This window comes from Salvelinus sp. IW2-2015, unplaced genomic scaffold (assembly GCF_002910315.2).
Source record: "Salvelinus sp. IW2-2015 unplaced genomic scaffold, ASM291031v2 Un_scaffold6133, whole genome shotgun sequence".
NCBI classification, from domain to species: Eukaryota; Metazoa; Chordata; class Actinopteri; order Salmoniformes; family Salmonidae; genus Salvelinus; species Salvelinus sp. IW2-2015.
Window position 1 is genome coordinate 42,693 of NW_019947397.1, and position 7,527 is coordinate 50,219.

A 7,527-nucleotide genomic window follows, 5' to 3' on the forward strand; every position below is an offset into this window, starting at 1 on the left:
CCACACAGAGGATGGCCAGTAGGTGGAACAACCACTCTGTGATGTGGATCACTACTCTCCACACAGAGGAGGGCAGTAGGATGGAACACCACTCTGTGATGTGGGATCACTACTCCCGCACACAGAGGAGGCCAGTTGAGGATGGAACCCACTCTGTGATGTGGGATCACTACTCCCCAACACAGAGGAGGCGCAGTAGGAATGGAACACCATCTGTGATGTGATCACTAACTCCCCACACAGAGGAAGGCAAGTAGGATGGAACACTTCTGTGATGTGGATCACTACTCCCACACAGAGGGAGGCCAGTAGGATGGAACACCACTCTGTGATGTGTGATGTGGATCACTACTCCCCACACAGAGGAGGCCAGTAGGTATGGGAAGCACCACTCTGTGATGTGGATCACTACTCCACACAGAAGGAGGCCAGTAGAATGGAACCCCACTCTGTGATGTGGGAGTCACCTACTCCCCACACAGAGGAGGCAGTAGGAGGAACACCACTCTGTGATGTGGATCACTACTCCGCCACACAGAGGGAGCCAGTAGGATGGAAGCACCACTCTGGTGGATGTGGATCACTACTCCCCCACACAGGAGGAGGCCAGTAGGATGGAACACCACTCTGTGATGGGGATTAACTACTCTCCCACACAGAGGAGGCCAGTAGGATTGGGAACAGCCACTCTGTGATGTGGGATCACTACTCTCTCCACACAGGGAGGCGCAGTAGGATGGAACACCACTCTGTGAATGTGGATCACTACTCCGCACACAGAGGAGGCCAGTAGGATGGAACACCAACACTGTGATGTGGATCACTACTCCCACACAGAGGAGGCCAGTAGGATGGACACACCACTGCTGTGAATGTGGATCACTACTCCCCACAACAGAGGAGGCCAGTAGGATGTGAACACACTCTGTTGATGTGGATCACTACTCCCACACAGAAGAGGCCAGTAAGGATGGAACACCACTCTGTGATGTGGATCAGCTACTCTGCCACACAGAGGAAGGCCAGTAGGATGGAACACCATCTGTGCTGTGGATACTACCCCAACACAGAAGGTGCCATGTAGGATGGAACACACTCTGTGACTGTGGATCCCTTAACTCTCCACAACAGAGGAGGCCAGTAGGACAATGGAACACCACTCTGGATGTGGATCACTACTCCCCACAAGAGGAAGGCCAAGTAGGATGGAACACGCACTCTGTGATGTGGATCACTACTCCCCATACAGAAGGAGGTCAGTAGGTATGGAATCACCAACCTCTGTGATGTGGATCAGCTAACTCCCCATAACAGAGGAGGCAGTAAGGATGGAACACCATCTGTGATGTGGAATCACTACTCCCACTACAGAGGGAGGCCAGTAGGATGGAACACCACTCTGTGATGTGGATCACTACTCCCCACAAGGAGGAGGCCAGTAGAATGGAACACCACCCTCTAGTGATGTGGATCACTACTCCACAACAGAGGGGCCAGTAGGATGGAACACCACTCTGTGATGTGGATCACTACTCCCCACATCAGAGGAGGCCAGTAGGATGGGGAACACCACTTCTGTGATGTGGATCACCTACTGCCCGCAACACAGAAGGAGGCCGTAGATGGAACACCAATCTGTGATGGGGATAACTACTCTCCCACAGAGGAGGCCAGTCAGGATGGAACACCACTCTGTGTATGTTGGATCACTACTCTCCACACAGAGGAGGCCAGTAGGATTGGAACACCACTCTGTGATGTGGATCACTAACTCCCCACATCAGAGGAGGCCAGTAGGATGGAACACCCCACTGTTTGATGTGGAATCACTACTGCCCCACACAGAGGAAGGCCAAGTAGGATGGAAACAGCCACTCTGTGATGTGATCACTACTCCCTCAACACAGAGGAGGCCAGTAGGATGGAACACCAACTCTGTGGATGTGGATCACTACTCCCACACAGAAGAGGCCAGAGGATGAACACCGCTCTGTGGATGTGGATCACTACTCTCCACACAGAGGAGGCCAAGTAGGATGAGAACACCACTCTGTGATGTGGATCACTACTTCCCCAACACAGAGGGAGGCCAGTAGGGAAATGGGAACCACACTCTGGTGCTGTGGATCACTACTCTCCACACCAGAGGAGGCCAGTAGGATGGAACACCAACTCTGTGATGTGGATCACTACGTCCCCACACAGAGGAGGCCAAGTAGGATGGAACACAACTCTGTGAATGTGGCATCACTACTCCCCACACAGAGGGGCCAATAGGATGGAACACCACTCTGTGATGTTGGCGCAGACTACAGATCCTCTCTTACGTTCACCTGGTCGGAGCGGCCTGCCAGGTTGGAGTGCAATTCAGGTGAGTGTGCAGAGCCTGAGACTTGCCCAGCCCTGAGAGGGTGGAGCGAGAGGATCTTGGATAGACCTGAGATATCACGCTCAGTCCTTGAGAGGGAGGAGAGGAGGTATCTGATAGATGCCCTGAGGACATACCCATCCCTGAGAGGGTGGAGAGGGAGGATGGACCTGAGATCGCCATCGGCAGAGGGTAGAGCGAAAACCTGAGACGCACCCAGCCCTGAGAGGGTGGAGAGGAGGATCTGAATATGAGGCCGAGAACACCTCAGCCAACTGAGAGAGGTGAGAGGAGGATCTGATGAGAGTCCTGAGACACCCAGTCGCCTGAGAGGGTGGAGACGGAGGATCCTGATAGAGCTCTGAGACACCAGCCCTGAGAGCGGTGGGATGAGGCAGGACTCTGATAGAGACCTGAGACCCTCAAGGAGAGGAGGACTGAAACCACCCACCTGAGGAGGGTGGAGAGGAGGATTTGATTAAGAGTCTTGAGGACGCCCAACCCTGAGAGGTGGAGAGGAGGATCTGATAGAGCTGCCGACACCCAGACCCTCTGAGAGGTGGAGAGAGGATCTTGATAGAGCCTGAGACACCCAGCCCTGAGAGGGTGGAGAGGAGGATCTGATATGAGTCCTGAGACACCCAGCCTGAGAGGGTGGAGAGGAGGATCTGATAGAGCTGAGACACCCAGCCCTGAGAGGGTGGAGAGGAGGATCTGATAGAGCCTGAGACCCCAGCCTGAAGGGTGGAGAGGAGGATCTGATAGAGGTCCTGAGACACCCAGCCCTGAGAGGGTGGAGAGGAGGATCTGATAGAACCTGAGACCCCAGCCCTGAGAGGGTGGAGAGGAGATCTGATAGAGCTGAGACACCCGCCCTGGAGGGTGGTTAGGAGGCAGGGTCTGAGACGCCACAGCCCTGAGAGGGTGGAGAGAAGGACTGATGGTTCACAGTGTCGCAAGGCAGCGGATAGATCTGGAAGATGAGAACAGAGGTTAAAGATTTGCTTTAGCTTTGGTCTAAGGCACTGCTCGTAGTGCTAGCTGTGCCACTAAGTCCTGGTTTCGAGTCCAGGCTCTGTCCGCAGCCGGCAGCGACCGGGTGACGAATGGGGCGGCGCAACATTTGGCCCAGCGTCGTCCGGTTTAGGGGAGCGTTTGGCAGGCATGGATGTTTCTTGTCCATTGTGCTCTAGCAATTCCTGTGGCGGGCCGGGCGCTATGCACGCTGACACGTGCGCCAGGGGTAGGTGTTTCCTCCGACACAGGGTGCGGTTGGCTTCCGGGTTAAGTGGGCAATTGTGTCAAGAAGTCAGTGCGGCTTGGTTGGGTTGTGTTTCGGAGGACGCACGGCTTTCGACCTTTGCCTCTCCCGAGTCCGTACGGGAGATTGGCAGCGATGAGACAAAGACTGTAACGACCAATTGAATATGAGGAATTTGGGAGAAAAAGGGGGGTAACCGTTTTTTTTACTATTAATAATTTATCTTGGTAGTGCGGAGAGCCTCCGTAACACAGGGAAGGACAGCCTCGGTTGAGTGAGTCCCATCTTGAGAAGCCAGACTTGTTAGAAAGATCATTCTGAGAGAGTTCTTAGGCTTTGTACATCTAGATTAAATCCTACCTGGCTGCTTCTACAGGTGACGTTAAGAGGATTAAGGACGTGGAGAAGGTGGAAAGAAGTTTCCTAGATAGAGGGATAGAAATGTGGAGGATGCAGAGGAGAGAAGATAGAGAGGAGGGAGTGAAAGGATGGATTAGGTCCTCTGGAAGTTTAGTTTTCTCCATTTCCCTCAGCTGTCTGCTGCCGACTGTTCTGTAAGCTTGCAATAGTCACTAAAGCACGCGAGCAGAGGGGAGGGCCGAGCCGGCCGGGAGAAAGGGGGCATGAGAGTCATAGGAGCGGAAAGGTAGAGTAAGGGTTGAAGAGGCAGAATCAGGGACAGGAGGGAGAAGGATTTAACAGAAGGGAGAGATGATAGAATAGAAGAGGAGTGAGAGAGAGAGAGACCATCTGGGTAGGGGCTGAGTGGTTAGGGATGAATAGGATAGAAGAGGAGAGAGTAGTGGGGAGAGAGAGAGACCCTCTGGGTAGGCGCTGAGCGTTTAGGGTTTGGAGAAGAAAGGTGACAAAGGGAAACAAAGTAGTGATCCGAGACCTTGCAGTGAGATTAGTAGGCAAGTAGACTCTAGTAAAGATGAGGTCAAGCATATTGCCTGCTTTGTGAGTTGGAAAGGATCGGGAAAAAGGTGAGGTCAAAAGAGGCAAGGGCAAGGAGGGGAAAGAGAGTTGGAAAGAAATGAATCGAAGGCAGCCGTTGGGAGATTGAAGTCTCCAAGTACGAAGAGCGGTGAGTCATCGTCAGGAAATTAGCTTATCAAGGTGTCAAGCTCATTGAGGGACTCTCCAAGGGCACCTGGTGGGCGATAGATGACAACAATGTTAAGCTTGAGTGGACAAGTGACAGTGACAGCATGGAATTCAAATGAGGAGATGGACAGGTGAGAAAGGGAGGAAAGAGAAAATCTCCACTTAGGATAAATGAGTAGCCCTGTGCCACCACCGTGACGACCAGATGCTGTCGGACTATGAGAGAAAACGTAGTCAGATGACGAGCAGCTGGAGTAGCAGTGTTCTCTGAGGTGATCCATGTCTCCGTCAGGGCCAAAAGGTCAAGGGTCTGAAGGGCAGCATAAGCTGAGATGAACTCAGCGTTCTTGACCGCAGATCGGCAGTTCCAAACAGTAACAGAGACCCGGAATTCCAGTGTTCACGAAATTAGAAGGGTTGCAGCCAAGGAGAGGGGAGTGTCTGTAAAGTCTACAGGGAGAGGTGGGAACAGGTACAGAAAACACACACACATAGCTGACAAAGCTACACAAGAGCAAAATGAGATGATCTGTAAATAACGAAGACTATCAGGTGAGAGAGTTCCTATCTTTCCTCAACTCCACAGGAACGTCTTTGTTTCGTCGACGGTCTTTGTTTTGCTACAAAAACACTTAGAACTGCCGCTGAGAAACCAGGGGAGACTGAAGAACTAACACTAATTGCTAATTACCTAACAGAGGACAAAAAAAATGGACAAAAGAATTATACTAATCACTCCTGGAGATATCAGGAGAACTCTGGCTAAACCAGGGGAGACTGAAGAACTAACACTAATTGCTAATTACCTAGCAGAGGACAAAAAAAATTGACAAAAAATGATACTAATCGCTCCTGGAGATATCAGGAGAACTCTATATAATGAAGCACTGTGTTGTATTATGATGGAGTACCTCTCAACTTTCCTAAACACACTGTGGTTCTACCTTAGACCATGTCTATGTTATGTGGTTCTACCAGAGGACCAGAGGACAGCAGAGATATATTATATGGTTCTACCAGAGGACCAGAGGACAGCGGAAATATATTATATGGTTCTACCAGAGGACAGCAGAGATATATTATGTGGTTCTACCAGAGGACAGCAGAGATATATTATATGGTTCTACCAGAGGGGACAGCAAGAGATATATTATATGGTTCTACAGAGGACCAGGACAGCGGAGATATATTATATGGTTCTATCAGAGGACAGCAGAGATATATTATATGGTTCTACCAGAAGGACCAGAGGACAGCGGAGATATATTATATGATTCTACCAGAGGACCAGAGGACAGAGATATATATTATATGGTTCTATCAGAGGACAGCAAAGATATATATTATATGGTTCTACCAGAGGACGAACAGAGGACAGCAGAGATATATTATATGGTCTACCAGAGACGCAGAGGACAGCAGAGATATATTATATGGTTCTACCAGAGGACAGCAGAGATATATTAATATGGTTCTACCAGAGGACAAGAGGAACAGCGGAGATATATTATATGATTCTACCAGAGGACAGCAGAGATATATTATATGATTCTAACCAGAGGACAGCAGAGATATATTATGTGGTTCTACCAGAGGACAGCAGAGATTATTATGTGGTTCTACAGAGGACAGCAGAGATATATTATATGGTTTTACCAGAGGACAGCAGAGATATATTATGTGGTTCTACAGAGGACCAGAGGACAGCAGAGATATATATTATATGGTTTCTATCAGAGGACAGCAAGATATATATTATATGGTTCTACCAGAGGACCAGAGGGACAGCAGAGATATATTATATTGTTCTACCAGGGACCAGAGGACAGCAGAGATTATTATGTGGTTCTACCAGAGGACCAGAGGACAGCAGAGATATATTATATGGTTCTACCAGAGGACAGCAGAGATATATTATATGGTTCTACCAGAGGACCAAGGGCAGCAGAGATATATTAATATGGTTCTACCAGAGGACAAGAGCTATATTATATGGTTCTACAGGGACAGCAAGAGATATATTATGTGGTTCTACCAGAGGACAGCAGAGATATATTATATGGTTCTACCAGAGGACAGCAGAGATATATTAAATGGTTCTACCAGAGGACAAGAGATATATTATATGGTTCTACCAGAGGACCAGAGGACAGCAGAGATATATTATGTGGTTCTACCAGAGGACAGCAAGAGATATATTATATGGTTCTACCAGAGAACAGCAGAGATATATTATGTGGTTCTACCAGAGAACAGCAGAGTATATTATATGGGTTCTACCAGAGGACCAGAGGACAGCAGAGATATATTATGTGGTTCTCCAGAGGACAGAAAGAGATATATTTATGGTTCTACCAGAGGACCAGAGGACAGCAGAGATATATTATATGTTTCTACCAGAGGACCAGAGGACAGCAGAGATATATTATGTGGTTCTACCAGAGGACAGCAGAGATATATTATATGGTTCTACCAGAGGACAAGAGATATATTATATGGTTTACCAGAGGACCAGAGGACAGCAGAGATATATTATATGGTTCTACCAGAGGACCAGAGGACAGCAAGAGATATTTATATGGTTCTACCAGAGAACAGAGGACAGCAGAGATATATGTTGTGGTTCTACCAGAGAACCAGAGGACATCAGAGATATATTATGTGGTTTCCTAACCAGAGAACGCAGAGGACAGCAGAGATATATAATGTGGTTCTACCAGAGGACCAGAGGACAAGCAGATATATATGATATGGTTCTACCAAGAGGACCAGAGGACAGCAGAGATATATA